Source organism: Triticum dicoccoides, chromosome 3B (genome assembly GCF_002162155.2).
Source record: "Triticum dicoccoides isolate Atlit2015 ecotype Zavitan chromosome 3B, WEW_v2.0, whole genome shotgun sequence".
NCBI lineage: Eukaryota > Viridiplantae > Streptophyta > Magnoliopsida > Poales > Poaceae > Triticum > Triticum dicoccoides.
This window is the reverse complement of record NC_041385.1, coordinates 245,993,265-246,009,927: the sequence shown is the minus strand read 5'-3', so window position 1 is coordinate 246,009,927 and position 16,663 is coordinate 245,993,265.

Sequence of the window (16,663 nt, the reverse complement as noted above, 5' to 3'; positions counted from 1 at the left end):
TCGTGGTAGATCCACTCTTGTACTACCCATATCATCAATATCAATCAAGCAGGAGTAGGGTTTTACCTCCATCGAGATGGCCCGAACCTGGGTAAAAACATCGTGTCCCTTGTCTCCTGTTACCATCCGCCTAGACACACAGTTCGGGACCCCCTACCCGAGATCCGCCAGTTTTGACACCGACAAAGACCTTTAGGATAGCTTACGGCGATAGTTGTGTTCATCCTGCTGAGAATCAGAACTTTTGCACCCAGTAAATTAGTTTTTTTAATTCACAGAAACGTGATTATGATCTGATTATTTTTTATCTGGATTGTTACACAAATTTCTTAGGACTTCATAATTTGGTAGAATTTTTGGAGTTCCAGAAGTATACTCTTGATACAGATTGCTACAGACTGTTCTGTTTTTGACAGATTCTGTTTTTCGTGTGTTGTTTGCTTATTTTGATGCATCTATGGCTAGTATTAAGTGGTATGAACCATAGAGAAGTTGGAATACAGTAGGTTTAACACCAATATAAATAAATAATGAGTTCATTACAGTACCTAAGTGGTGGTTTTATTTTCTTATACTAACGGAGCTTACGAGTTTTCTGTTGAGTTTTGTGTTGTGGAGTTTTCAAGTTTTGGGTAAAGATTCGATGGACTATGGAATAAGGAGTGGCAAGAGCCTAAGCTTGGGGATGCCCAAGGCACCCCAAGGTAATATTCAAGGACAATCAAGAGCCTAAGCTTGGGGATGCCCCGGAAGGCATTCCCTCTTTCGTCTTCGTTCATCGGTAACTTTACTTGGAGCTATATTTTTATTCACCACATGATATGTGTTTTGCTTGGAGCGTCATTTTCTTTTGTTTTATTTTGCTTGTTGTTTGAATACAATACCAAGATATTAAATTCTTAAATGTTAGAGAGTCTTCACATAGTTGCACAATTATTCAACTACTCATTAAATCTTCACTTATATCTTTCGGAGTAGTTTGTCATTTGCTCTAGTGCTTCACTTATATCTTCAGAGCACGACGGTGGTTATATTTTGTAGAAATTGTAGATCTCTGATGCTTCACCTATATTATTTTGAGAGTCTCTTATAACATCATGATATTTGCTATGGTTATAAAATTGGTCCTAGAATGGTAGGCATCCAAGTTGGGTATAATAAAAACTATCATAGGAAGTGAATTGGATGCTATGATCAATTTGATACTTGATAATTGTTTTGAGATATGGAGGTAGTGATATTAAAGTTATGCTAGTTGGGTGATTATGAATTTAAAGAATGCTTGTGTTGAGTTAGCAATTCCCGTAGCATGCACATATGGTTAAAATTGTGTAACAAATTTGAAACATGAAGTGTCCTTGGATTGTGCATCCTTATGAGTGGCGGTCGGGGACAAGCAATGGTCTTTTCCTACCAATCTATCCCCCTAGGAGCATGCGCGTAGTGCTTGGTTTTTGATGACTTCTAAATTTTTGCAATAAGTATATGAGTTCTTTTGACTAATGTTGAGTCCATGGATTATACGCACTTTTACCTTTCCATCATTGCTAGCCTCTTCGGTACCGTGCATTGCCCTTTCTCACCTTGAGAGTTGGTGCAAACTTTGCCGGTGCATCCAAACCCCGTGATACGATACACTCTATCACACATAAACATCCTTATATCTTCCTCAAAACAGCCACCATACCTACCTATTATGGCATTTCCATAGCCATTTCGAGATATATTGCCATGCAACTTTCCACCGTTCCGTTTATCATCATGACACGCATTACTTTTGTCATGTTGCCATTGCATGATCATGTAGTTGACATTGTATTTGTGGCAAAGCCACCATACATAATTTTTCATACATGTCACTCTTGATTCATTGCACCATCCCGGTACACCGCCGGAGGCATTTATATAGAGTCATATCTTGTTCTAGTTTCGAGTTGTAATTCATGTGTTGTAATCAATAAAAGTGTGATGATCATCATTATTAGAGCATTGTTCCCAAAAAAGAAAAAGGAAAAAAAGAAAGGCCAAAAGAAAAAGAAAAAAGAAAGGCCCAAAAAAAAGAAAAAGAAAAAAAGAAAAAAGAAAATAAAGAAAATAAATAAAAAGGGGCAATGTTACTATCTCTTTTTCCACACTTGTGCTTCAAAGTAGCACCATGTTCTTCATATAGAGAGACTCATATGTTGTCACTTTCATATACTAGTGGGAATTTTTCATTATAGAACTTGGCTTGTATATTCCTACGATGGGTTTCCTCAAATGCCCTAGGTCTTCGTGAGCAAGCAAGTTGGATGCACACCCACTAGTTTTCTTTTGTTGAGCTTTCATTCATTTATAGCTCTAGTGCATCTGTTGCATGGCAATCCCTACTCCTCATGTTGACATCAATTGATGGGCATCTCCATAGCCCGTTGATTATCCTCGTCAATGTGAGACTTTCTCCTTTTTTGTCTTCTCCACACAATCCCCATCGTCATATTCTATTCCACCCATAGTGCTATATCCATGGCTCACGCTCATTTATTGCGTGAAGGTTGAAAAAGTTTGAGATTATTTAAGTACAAAACAATTGCTTGGCTTGTCATAGGGGGTGTAGAATTTGGGAACATTTTTGTGTGACAAAAATGAAGCATAGCCTAACTATATGATTTTGTAGGGATGGACTTTCTCTAGCCATGTTATTTTGAGAAGACATGATTGCTTTTATTAGTATGCTTGAAGTATTACTATTTCTTATGTCAATATGAACTTTTATTTTGAATCATTTGGATCTGAACATTCATGCCACAATAAAGAAAATTACATTGAGAATTATGCTAGGTAGCATTCCACATCAAAAAATTTGTTTTTATCATTTACCTACTTGAGGACGAGCAGGAATTAAGCTTGGGGATGCTTGATACGTCTCCAATGTATCTATAATTTTGGATTGTTCCATGCTATTATATTACCCCTTTTGGATGTTTATGGGCTTTATTTTACACATTTGTATCATTTTTGGGACTAACCTACTAACCGGAGGCCCAGCCCATATTGTTGTTTTCTTGCCTATTTCAGTGTTTCGAAGAAAAGGAATATCAAACAGAGTCCAAACGGAATGAAACCTTTGGTAGCATAATTTTTGGAACGAACATGATCCGGGAGACTTGGAGTACAAGCCAGGGAAGCTTTGAGGAGGCCAGGAGATAGGAGGGCGCGCCGACCCCCCTGGCCGCGCCACCTTGTCTCCTGGGCCCCTCGTGGCTCCCCCGACCTACTTCTTTCGCCTATATATTCCCATATACCCTAAAACCATCGAATATGAAGATAGATCGGGAGTTTCGCCGCCGCAAACCTCTGTAGCCACCAAAAAACTCTCGGGAGCCCGTTCCGACACCCTGCCAGAGGGAGGGATCCCTCAACGATGGCCATCTTCATCATCTCGGCGCTCTCCATGACGAGGAGGGAGTAGTTCACCTGCGGGGCTGAGGGTATGTAGCAGTAGCTATGTGTTTGATCTCTCTCTCTCTCTCTCTCTCGTGTTCTCTCTATGGCACGATCTTGATGTATCGCAACCTTTGCTATTATAGTTGGATCTTATGATGTTTCTCCCCCTCTACTCTCTTGTGATGAATTGAGTTTTCCTCTTGAAGTTATCTTATCGGATTGAGTCTTTAAGGATTTGAGAACACTTGATGTATGTCTTGTCGTGTTTATCGGTGGTGACAATGGGATATCACGTGATCCACTTGATGTATGTTTTGGTGATCAACTTGAGGGTTCCTCCCATGAACCTATGCATAGGGGTTGGCACACGTTTTGTCTTGACTCTCCGGTAGAAACTTTGGGGCACTCTTTGAAGTACTTTGTGTTGGTTGAATAGATGAATCTTAGATTGTGTGATGCATATCGTATAATCATGCCCACGGATACTCGAGGTGACAATGGAGTATCTAGGTGACATTAGGGTTTTGGTTGATTTGTGTCTTAAGGTGTTATTCTAGTATGTACTCTTGAATAGATAGAACAGAAAGGATAACTTTGAGGTGGTTTCGTACCCTACCATAATCTCTTCGTTTGTTCTCCGCTATTAGTGGCTTTGGAGTGACTCTTTGTTGCATGTTGAGGGATTGTTATATGATCTATCTATGTTATTATTGTTGAGAGAACTTGCACTAGTGAAAGTATGAACCCTATGCCTTGTTTCCCACCATTGCAATACCGTTTACGCACACTTTTATCATTAGTTACCTTGCTGTTTTTATATTTTCAGATTACAAAAATCTATATCTACTATCCATATTGCACTTGTATCACTATCTCTTCGCCGAACTAGTGCACCTATACAATTTACCATTGTATTGGGTGTGTTGGGGACACAAGAGATTCTTTGTTATTTGGTTTTAGGGTTGTTTGAGAGATACCATCTTCATCCTATGCCTCCCACGGATTGATAAACCTGAGGTCATCCACTTGAGAGAAATTTGCTACTGTCCTACAAACCTGTGCACTTGCAGGCCCAACAACGTCTACAAGAAGAAGGTTGTGTAGTAGACATCAGGCGTCGGCGCCTTTGCTTATTATAGCGCCTCTGCACTCCGCGTGACGCCCGTCAATCACCCTCAGCCTAACATTGAAGGTCTCGAGCCATATGCCGAAGTGGGGGGTAATGCGGAGAAAGGCTTCACACACGACGATAAACGACGAGATGTGAAGGATGGAATCTGGAGCTAGATCATGGAAATCTAGCCCGTAATAGAACATGAGCCCCCTCATGAAGGAATCAAGGCTAAAACCTAGCCCTCGGAGGAAGTGGGAAATAAATATGACACTCTTGTTGGGTTCGGGAGTGGGGATGACTTGCCCTTGAGCAGGCAGCCTGTGCGGGATTTCGGCGGTGAAATACCTGGCCTCCCTGAGCTTCTTGATGTCCTCCTCTATGACGGAGGAGGCCATCCACCGGCCTTGAAGATTGGATCTGGACATGGTCGAGGGTCCGAAGTGCTTAAGCTTGAGCCTTGAGTGTTGGAACTCGAGGTGCGGGAGGGGAAGGATCGAACGTGGGAAGAAAAGGACAGGCCTTGGCCCCCTTATAAAGAGGATGAATATCAAGCGTCCCCCGCGTGACCGTTTGGGACTTGCCTAAAATCAAGGAGTCATATTAAACAAACACGGTTGGGTTACCCACACCTGTATTGATGAGGATCCCGTGATAGGGGGGACGCGATCTCTGCTTCGACAAGACGTGCCAATAAAACCGCCTCGCAGCGCGTGTAGTGGCTGGTTATGAAAAATGGTTCGAATAAAGACCGGACCACGGCGTGATGTCATAAAAAGCCGTTAGCAGATCAAATCGTGGAATATTGTACTCTCTACGGTGGTATGTGGAATTTGTTTCGCAGAGCCGGACACGATTCTCGTGTTCAAAATCTTCTATGGAGTATTCGGAGAAGGAACCCGCCTTGCAATGCCGAAGACAATCTGCGCGCCGGACTCATCGTCATTGAAGCCTGGTTCAGGGGCTACTGAGGGAGTCCTGGATTAAGGGATCCTCAGGCAGCCGGACTATATACGTTGGCCGGACTGTTGGACTATGAAGATACAAGATTGAAGACTCCGTCCCGTGTCTGGATGGGACTCTGCTTTGCGTGGAAGGCAAGCTTGGCAATTTGGATGTGTAGATCTCCTTCTCTGTAAACCGACTCTGTGTAACCCTAGCCCCCTCTGGTGTCTATATAAACCGGAGGGTTTAGTCCGTAGGACAACAACAATCATAATCATAGGCTAGCTTCTAGGGTTTAGCCTCTACGATCTCGTGGTAGATCAACTCTTGTAATACTCATATCATCAAGATCAATCAAGTAGGAAGTAGGGTGAGGGAGTCCTGGACTAGGGGGTGTCCGGACAGCCGGACTATCATCGTCCGCCGGACTCCAAGACTACGAAGATACAAGATTGAAGACTCCGTCCCATGTCCGGATGGGACTTTCCTTGGCGTGGAAGGCAAGCTTGGCGATACGGATATGTAGATCTCCTACCATTGTAACCGACTCTGTGTAACCCTAGCCTCCTCCGGTGTCTATATAAACCGGAGGGCTTTAGTCCGTAGGACAACATACATTACAACAACATACCATAGGCTAGCTTTAGGGTTTAGCCTCCTTGATCTCGTGGTAGATCCACTCTTGTACTACCCATATCATCAATATTAATCAAGCAGGACGTAGGGTTTTACCTCCATCAAGAGGGCCCGAACCTGGGTAAAAACATCGTGTCCCACGTCTCCTGTTACCATCCGCCTAGACGCACAGTTCGGGACCCCCTACCCGAGATCCGCCGGTTTTGACACCGACATTGGTGCTTTCATTGAGAGTTCCTCTGTGCCGTCACCGATAGGCCCGATGGCATCTTCAACCAACAACGCTGTCCAGGGTGAGACTTTTCTCCCCGGATAGATCTTCGTATTTGGCGGCTTCGCACTGCGGGCTAATTCACTTGGCCATCTGGAGCAGATCGAAAGCTACGCCCCTGGCCGCCAGGTCAGCTTCGGAAGCCTAAACTTCACGGCCGATGTCCGCGGAGACTTGATCTTCGACGGACTCGAGCCACAGCCAAGCGCGTCGCACTGTGACGACGGGCATGATCTAGCTCTGCCGCCGAACAGTGCCTTGGTGGCCGCACACGAATCCGCTTCGGCCATTAGTCCGGAGCCGATCGCCCGGATCGAGGGTCGGTGGATAGACGCCGCCCTGGGGGCTTCAACATCCACGGCGATGGAGCCGAACACTAATCCTGTCCCCTGCGAAACTCGTGATTCTGAGGTTCTGGACTCCTTGCCGGACTCCGAACCTCCCGCGCCCCTACCAATCGATTCGGATTGGGCGCCGGTTATGGAATTCGCCGCCGCGGACATCTTCCAACACTCGCCCTTTGGCGACATCCTAAATTCGCTAAAGCATCTCTCGCTATCGGGAGAGCCCTGGCCGGACTATGGCCAGGATGGTTGGGGTACGGACGGCGAAGAAATTCAGAGCCCACCCACCACCCACTTTGTAGCCACTATCGACGATCTAACCGACATGCTAGACTACGGCTTCGAAGACATCGACGGTATAGACGACGATGCCGGAGACGAACAAGAAACAGCGCCTATAGGGCACGGGAGGACCACCTCGTCATATGACATATACATGGTGGATACCCCAAAAGAGAGCGACAACGAGGACCAACGGGCTGCGGCAGAAGATAACCCCGCCGATAAACAACCAAAGCGGCGGCGCAGACGCCGCCCTAAGTCCCGCCTCGACAACAGCAACGCTCCTAAGGAGCCCGTAATGCAGCAGGGCTCACAAGTGGACGACGAACATGCAGATAAGCAACCGTCCGAACATGACGAGTCGGATAATCAGTCCAGGCCCGGCGAAAACGATAGTCCGGACGATCTCATGCCGGACACACCGCCGAGAGCAAAAACCTTCGGAAAGACTCGTCAACACTGCAAGAAGCCTAAAGAAGGAAAAGCGGAAGCTCAAAACAGCGGAAGACACACTCAGGATGAGATGGAGCAAAGTGCTCAAAACCGCGGACAAATACGGCAATGGTCACTAATCAAAGAGCTACCCGAAGCGCAAGCTGCTACCAGAATTCGACGAGGAGGCCATAGAGCCTCCACCGTCAAAAAATAAAGAGGCTGCCTGGTTGGATAGACGGCCAGATGATAGGCCAAATTCTGAAAGCGGCGCCGCACACAAACCAACTAATGAACCTGGAAAGACAGATGGCCCAGCCAGGTCCATCTACGGGCCAAAGAAGAAGGCCCCAGGAAGTAAGGCAACACGTCAAGTGTCCGAAGATAGTGGCACACCCACATACAGGGGTGCCGCACACCCACTATGTTTCACCGATGAGGTGCTGGGCCATGAATTCCCAGCAGGATTTAAACCCATAAACATGGAGGCCTACGATGGAACAACAGACCCTGGAGTCTGGATAGAAGATTACATACTACATATACACATGGCCAGAGGAGATGATCTCCACGCCATAAAATACCTACCCCTCAAGCTCGAAGGGCTAGCCCGTCATTGGCTTAAAAGCCTCCCAGAAAACACTGTGGGAAGTTGGGAAGAGCTCGAGGACGCGTTTAGAGCAAATTTTCAAGGGACCTATGTCTGCCCTCTGGATGCAGATGATTTAAGTCATATAACTCAACAGCCCGGAGAGTCAGCGTGCAAATTCTGGAACAGGTTCCTCACCAAAAAGAACCAAATAGTCGACTGTCCGGACGCCGAAGCCTTAGCAGCTTTCAAACACAATGTCCGAGACGAATGGCTTGCCAGACACCTCGGCCAAGAAAAGCCGAGGACAATGTCCGTGCTAACAAGCCTCATGACCCGCTTCTGTGCAGGAGAGGACAGCTGGCTAGCAAGATGCAGCACCAGCGACCCAAGTACATCCGAGATAAGAGATGGAAACAGAAAATCACGGCGCAGAAAAGAGCAGCGCCGGAATAAAGAGAAAAGCCCAAAGAGCACGGCAGTCAACGCCGGATTCAAAAGTTCGCGGCCAAACAGAAAAACACCGCCTCTTAAGGATGACGGCGATGAGCTGTCCAACTTAAACAAGATTTTGGGTCGGATATGTCAAATCCACAGTACCCCCGGAAGGCCTGCAAACCACACCACAGGGATTGTTGGGTTTTTAAACAGTCCGGCCGACTAAACGCCGAACACAAGGGGCTCGACGCGTCAAGCGAAGACGATAAACCCCACCAGCAGAGCACCGGAAAACAAAAGACTTTCCCACAAGACGTCAAAGCAGTAAACTCACTTCATGTGATAATACGGAAAAATAGTGCGGCACTTCCTAAAAAGAGCCTCGCACGGTCCAACCCAGTAGACCATAGAGATTGGATATCAAAACCAATCACTTTCAACCACCTGGACTATTCCAGAAGCGTTCGAAACGCAGGACGGACTGCCTTGATATTGAATCCCATAATCGACGGATTACAATTTACTAAAGTCCTAATGGATGGAGGCAGCGACTTAAACCTGCTGTATTCAAATACAATCCGCAAGATGGGGATAGACCCTACCAAAATTCGACAAAGCCGCACTTCCTTCAAAGGAGTGACGCCAGGCCCTTACGCCAAGTGCACAGGCTCCCTATTACTAGAAGTTGTGTTCGGATCACCGAACAATTTTTGGCGCGAAAAACTAATTTTTCATATCGCCCCATTTAAAAGTGGATATCAAGCACTCTTGGGACGAAAGGCTTTTGTCCATTTCAACGCCATACCGCATTACGCGTCTCTTACACTCAAGATGCCCGGTCCGCGTGGCATCATTTCAGTGCGAGGGTCACTCAAAGACCCCGGACTCGGATAGACGAGTCCGGCTTCAGCAGGCTAGGGGTTCCCTAGCCACACACCTCTTCACAGGGGGCTGCGCGCACAAACAACCGCGGGTTCATACAAACCGCGCTTTACTTATATTTCTTATTTTACACATATATTTTTTGCACAAACCGTTTTCAAACTAAGCGTTCCTCTCTTTTTACAGATGAACAACGTGCATACCCGTCCAGGATAACGGCGCAACGGAGACACAGGCGCAGACGTGCAGTAGGGACCCGTTGTGAGGATTCTTTTCAGATTAAGACCCTGCGTAAACCTTTCTTACTGTCTCTTGTTGTTATTCTCCCTTGGTTTCTTCCTATAGCCAAAGCGGAGCCTGACGTTTTGGCATCGGCCGCGTCAGAAGACCATGCCCGTACCTGGACACTAAGGGCTCAGGGCATTGTTCTGCCCATTATTATAAAGACCGAACACCTTAGGGAGTGTTCGGCGTCTCGAGTTAGGCATTATATGCATCAGCTCCGAATCATGTCTTTGGTCAAATGTTGGGTTTGCCCGGCTCCTGTGTTTTGCTGCCTTACATTCCGTATCATCGGCTAACGCGGCACCAGGAGAACTACTGCGATTGTGCCCCAGTTCGGCTGGGCGAGCACCTCAGTAGAGAAAGCCGAAAACTGACTGTCATGATATAGCGAGAGACTGGTCAACCACTCGATCGACTACCGGAATGTTTAGAATTCCCCGCTTTGACGAAGGACCGTTTCCCGGTCAGGCACACACGCGCCCCGAATTCGGAGAAGTGCGGTGCCCCCAGGGGCTATATCGTAGCCCCACCCTCGAACTCCACTGGCTAAGTGAAAGTAATAAAGCATTATAGTCCGGATTGCCTCGTTCGCTACGCTACCACCTCCTTAACAGGACCGAGACGTCGGATTAAGTGTGAAAACGCGCTATTTTTGCGAACACCCCCGCACCTTGTGCGTGGGGGCTGAAGCCGAAGACTGCAATCTTTCAAGTTATACAAACGTATACGTAAACGGCCGCATAGGAGAAGTTTCACTACTTGGGACGCACAAGTATAAAAAGCAGTTATAGCATAATCATCGTTTTACAAGCTAAAACGTTCATTTGAACGTGACATTTTTTGAGCACTGCGACTCTATTACACGAGCGCCACGCATAACTTCCCCGAAATAGTGCTCGGCGGGGAGTCGGCTTTCATCCGAACCCTGGGCGGCAACAGCGGTGGCATCCATCTCTGTCCAATGTGCCTTCACACGGGCAAGAGCCATCCGCGCGCCCTCGATGCAGGCCGACCGCTTCATCTCCTTGATATGCGGCACCGCTCCAAGGAATTGCTGCAGTAAGCCGAAGTAGCTCGTTGCCTTGGGCCTCTCTGGCCAGACATGAGCCACGATGTCAGTCATGGCAAGTCCGGACAATCTATTTAGTTCGGCCCATTCGGCCAACCGGTCTGTCAACGAAAGTGAGCGATCCGGACTATGGAATTGAGACCAATATAGCTCTTCCGTCTTGTGATCCTTCTGGCTCCGGAAGTGCTCAACGGCATCAGCCGCACTTGCCGCTAGGTCCATATACGGATCCTCCGGACTCCACAGCCGCTCAAATTGAGCATACTTTTGATCCATAAACCGGCGACGCAGCAAAAAAGACTTGCCAGCCACGATATCTCCGGCCTGGCGCAACTCCTCCTTCATGGCCCGCATTGCAGAGCGGGCATCCTTGGCCTCGGCAGTGGCCTTCCTCAGGTCTTCCCGCTCCGATAAGCGCTCCTTTTCAAGAGCCTCATTGCGGTCGGAAGCATCTTTTACTTTCATGGCCAATTCGGCCACCTCTGCCCTGCTTAGGCAGTGCGCAGCCCTTTCGGCTTTCAACTCCTCGGCCGCCCTCGAGGCAGCCGCGTCACTCCTTCGGGCTTGCTCCTTAGCTTGAGCAAGTTCGGCCCGAAGGCTCTCCACAGCAGCAGCACCGTCTGTATAACAGCATATAATTTATCAGAGGAGGGCTTCGACCCCCTTAATAAAGCGACTGTGGAGAACTCATTTACCTTGCGACTCGTCAAGTCGCCGGTTGACAAGTGCGATGTCCGCATCCGCCACGTCAAGTTGCCGCATTAACTCGGCAACCCCACTAGTCCGGCTAGCCCTCGGACTATCTGCCACCTGCATAGGAACGGCGACATTAATTACTTGCGATTTCGATCCTCGGCACGCTGTCGTTTTCGACAACCTACCGAGTCTCAGGGGCTACTATCTATACAGGGCACACTTTTATGTGCAAAACTGTCAAAAAATAGAAGGTGCATCATTTTTATGTACCTCAAATCCCGCCAGCAAACTCATAGCGGCATTACGCAATCCGCTCTCGGCGGACGAAATCCTTCCAATCACCATACGCATCAACGCACGGTGATCCTCTGAGATGGACGCCCTCTCAAGCAGATTCTTCAGTTCTCCCGGCCGGATACCAGCGGGCGCCGAACTCTCCGGCCCCTCCAGACTCGGGGATACCCTCCGTGACGATACTTCAGGCTCGTCTGCCTTATCTGATGGCACAGCAGACGGAGGCGTTTCGCTCTCCATCATCTTCGGAAGAAGGTCCCCCGAAGACGAACTCATCTGAGAAGGCTGCAAATCCGAACTACAAGATAAATATTTCGGTTACCCACAGAAGCACAAATGGAGGTATTTCCTTACTAATCAACTCCCCTTTTTCATACTCACGGCTCGTTAGAGGGCTGATCCTTTGGCGATGATTGTACGTTCGGATTCTCCCCGGACGCCGGACCCCCCGGTGAAGATCTCTTCCCCCGCTTAGGGGCTTTGGCCTCCGGATCTTCGGAGGCGGTCCTCTTCTCCCCCTGGAGGGAGGGGTTTTTGATTCCCCCATCTTCAGACGCCCCTTTGGGCAGAATAACAGCTCCTCTATTTTCCCCATCGCTCCCTTCCATGGGCGCGGCCTCCAACATTCTGACCAGCACGGGCTCCAGTGCGGTCTCTGGGAGGGGGCCGGACACCTTATCAGCCTCGATCGCGCCACCCACTCCTATGAAAAGTAATGGGTCAGGAGGCGAACTCTAGAGAAGCAGATAAACTGAACGTCCGGACTCTGAGCTATTTACCTGAGTATCCGGGCGATTGCGGCTTAGGCCTGCATCCTCGGCCAATTCCGGACACGCCACCTGCGGTCCAAAGAACAACTTGTACATCTCCACGGGTGTCGCACCCATGAAGTGTTGGAGAATCCGAGGTCCCTTCGGGTTGAACTCCCATAGACGGAGAGGACGGCGTTTGTAGGGCAGAAGATGCCTGATTAGCATAACCTGCATCACCACAACCAGATTGATCTCCCTCGCCTGGAGGTCTCGAATCCGGCCCTGCAATAAGGGCACGTCTTCGGACGGCCCCCAATTGAGCCCTTGGTTGACCCATGACATCAGTCGGCATGGAGGTCCCGGGCGGAATGAAGGCGGCGACTTTTGCTTGCTGCCCTTCGGAGCGGTGATATAGAACCACTCCTGCTGCCACAGTCCGAGTTCCTCTTGGAAGGAACCCTCGGGCCACGGGGCATCGGCCCTTTTGCTTATGGCTGCCCCGCCGCACTCCACTTGACGCCCCCCGATCATCTTCGGCTCCACATTGAAGGTCTTCAGCCACAGGCCGAAGTGGGGAGTGACGCGGAGGAAGGCTTCGCAGACGATAATGAATGCGAAGATATGGAGGATGGACTCCGGAGCCAAATCGTGAAAATCCAGCCCGTAGTAGAACATGAGCCCTCTCACGAAGGGGTCCGTCGGGAAGCCTAAACCCCGACAGAGGTGGGATACGAAGACGACATATTCGCCGGGCTTGGGAGCGGGCACGGTCTGCCCTTGGGCAGGCAACCTGTGCGAAATCTCGTAGGACAGGTACTTGGCCTCACGTAGCTTCAATACGTCCTCCTCCGTGACGGAGGAGGGCATCCACCGGCCCTGGAGGTCGGAGCCGGACATGGTTGAGAATCCGAAGCGCTCGAATCTGAGGCTCTGGGTGTTGGAACTGGGAGCGAGGAGGAGATTCGATGCAAGGTTGAAGAAAAAAGAACGAGCCTTGGTCCTCTTATAAAGGGGAAAAATACCAAGAGCCGTCTCCGTGACCGTTTGGGATTCACCTTCGATAGAGGAGGCGTGGCGACGGGAACGGTTGGGTTACCCACGCACGTATTGATGAGAATCCCGGAATAAGGGGAACACGATCTCTGCTTCGACAAGACGTGCCAAGGAAACCGCTTCGCTAAACGTGCTGAGGTGGTATAGTAAAAACGATTCAAGTAAAAGCATGGTAGCGGTGTGATGTCACGCCGCATAATACGTCAGCAGATTGAACTGGTGTACATTTTATTCTCTCTACGGTGGAATGTGGAATTTATTTTGCAGAGCCGGACACTATCCCGGTGTTCATGATCTTCTCTGGATTATTCAAGGGAGGAACCCTCCTTGCAATGCCGAACATTATGCGTGCCGGACTAATCGTCATTGAAGCCTGGTTCAGGGCTACTGAGGGAGTCCTGGACTAGGGGGTGTCCGGACAGCCGGACTATCATCGTCCGCCGGACTCCAAGACTACGAAGATACAAGATTGAAGACTCCGTCCCGTGTCCGGATGGGACTTTCCTTGGCGTGGAAGGCAAGCTTGGCGATACGGATATGTAGATCTCCTACCATTGTAACCGACTCTGTGTAACCCTAGCCTCCTCCGGTGTCTATATAAACCGGAGGGCTTTAGTCCGTAGGACAACATACATTACAACAATCATACCATAGGCTAGCTTTAGGGTTTAGCCTCCTTGATCTCGTGGTAGATCCACTCTTGTACTACCCATATCATCAATATTAATCAAGCAGGACGTAGGGTTTTACCTCCATCGAGAGGGCCCGAACCTGGGTAAAAACATCGTGTCCCACGTCTCCTGTTACCATCCGCCTAGACGCACAGTTCGGGACCCCCTACCCGAGATCCGCCGGTTTTGACACCGACATAGGGTATTACCTCCATCGAGAGGGGCCGAACCTGGGTAAAACATCGTGTCCCCTGCCTCCTGTTACCATTAGCCTTAGGCGCACAGTTCGGGACCCCCTACCCGAGATCCACCGGTTTTGACACCGACACCCACCATCTAGCAACAACATGTATCGTGAGTGGCACCGCCGATAAGGCAGAAGAATAGAGGACAGGACCGAAAACCTAATTGTCCTACACACCTGGTATGAAATTACTCTGCATTGCTGTCCTGCCGACGGCGTTTATCCTTGAATTAATCATATAGCTTAATCTGTGAGAGAGCGATGGACGTGAGGGGCGATGGACGTGCGACTCCGCCGCTGTCGCTCCTGCCGGAACCACCACCGCCGTTCCTACCAGGCGATGGAGAGGGTAAGGGGGCCGGTGGAGGGGAGACTTCACCGCCACCGATCCGGCAGGCATCCCTACCGTGCGTTGGAGAGGCGTCTCTGCCGATGCCGATCTTGCCGGATCCGCCTTCGCCTCCTTCTCCTCTGGAAGAGATGCGGCCGGTGCTAGCGGTGGCACGCACGGCGGCGTACAATCCGCCTCCCTGCCCGGTTTCCCATCAAGGTCCCTCGACGGCGGATCGAGATCAGGGGTTTTTGAATCCTTCTAAATGGCGCGTGCGTTTCGAAGATGCAAGGGAGGCTGGGCGATGGATCACTGGTTTGATCTGCTCGCATCCGTCTCGATGGACGACTATCAGAGATGAAGATGGAGAAATTTTGGCCGGATGGCATCTGAGCACCGACGAGGAACTTGCTAGTGGTAAGCGTTTATTGATTGATATTTACCAAATCAAGGTTCTTGAGTGTGTGCAGGTGCCTGTGGAATGCGGAGATCAACCTATCATTGTGGATCTTACGACGGAGGTGGACGGACCGAAGCCTACGCAGCGGTTTGGGGGTTGCTTCTGGATCCTTGCCGACGAGGAGGAAGACGATGATGATCGGCAGGCAACGTCTGATCGGCTGCCACCTAAGCTTGACTTGGTAACATCCGTCTCGTTGCCTAATCCTAATGAGGGCTGCAAAAACTCAATTCCGCTCGTTCCTAGGGTTCCTTCGTAGAAGTCGAAAGTGAAACCATGGATTGGACCGTTGCCAAAAGTGGCTCCGCCGGCTGTTACGCTGTCCGAATTTTTTCATCCCGAGTGCTGGACGAGAGTAACTAGGAGAAAGAAGAAGGGAGGCCGAGTTGTGCCTCAGCGATCGCCGGCGGCGGCCAATGTGTGTGATGTTCGGGCAGCGAGGATTTAATGTTTGAATTCTCTTTTAGGCAGAGACGGGCCGCAAGTGAACGATGGTGTTGTCGGCTTGGCTAGTACTGGGATTGAGGCCCAGGGGGCTGGCCAAGCCTGCGATCCACCTGGGAGGGGCGACGTGCATGAGGAGGCATCAGATCGGGAGCCGCCGCATGCACGTTCGCTCTTTCCCTGCTGCCGCATCGCTGGTGCTAGGGTTCGTCGTCGTGGGAGTCAGGGATTCCCGACTGCTTCCTCGCGCCGTCTCAACCTTGGGATCGACCGGTTTGGAGGCTGCCCGCCACCCGCTATTCGTGCGGCTGCGATGCCGCCCAAGCCTCCTCCTCCGAGGGCCGCGCCGGTGGCGAGGAATGCGCCGGGGGCTACGGGCGTCGCTTCGGCGCAGGCAGCGGGCGCTGCCGCTCCGGTTCCCGCACGAGCTGCGCCTCTGCCTAGGGTGGCTCCGCCGCCGCCTAGGGTGGCGCCTCCTCTGCCCCCTGCGAGGGCTACTCCACTGCCACCGAGGGCTGCGCCACCTCCGCCGCCCCCGCCAAGGGCTGCGCCTCCGCCGCCGCCTAGGGCTGAGCCACCGCCGCTGCAACGACCGTGTCTGAGGCAGATGGCGGGCGGCCGCGGTGGAACGGGCCAAGGCATGAATGGTCACGGTGCAGGTGCTTTCACGGGTGACAATCGCAACCCTCCGCACGGTCAGTGGGGCGATGATGGATATAATGGGTATGGTGATGGTCTGCATCGGGGTTCTTCGGCTACCGGAGGTGGCCGTGGTTATGCTTGGGTGGATCAAGGCAACGCCAGTAGGGGTTTCCAAGGACCGCCCGACAACTTTGTGGAGGGAGCAGTTGGCCCGAATAACCTTCCTTTCCGGGGTCGTTTCCGCGGAGGCCGTGGCGGGAACCGGCGCCCTCCTCCTCCGAGGCAGCCGACCACTATTTCTGAGAAGCAGACGATCTTGCCGGAGGTGGCTACCGTTGGATCGGCTCTACCGCAGGTGGCGGTGGA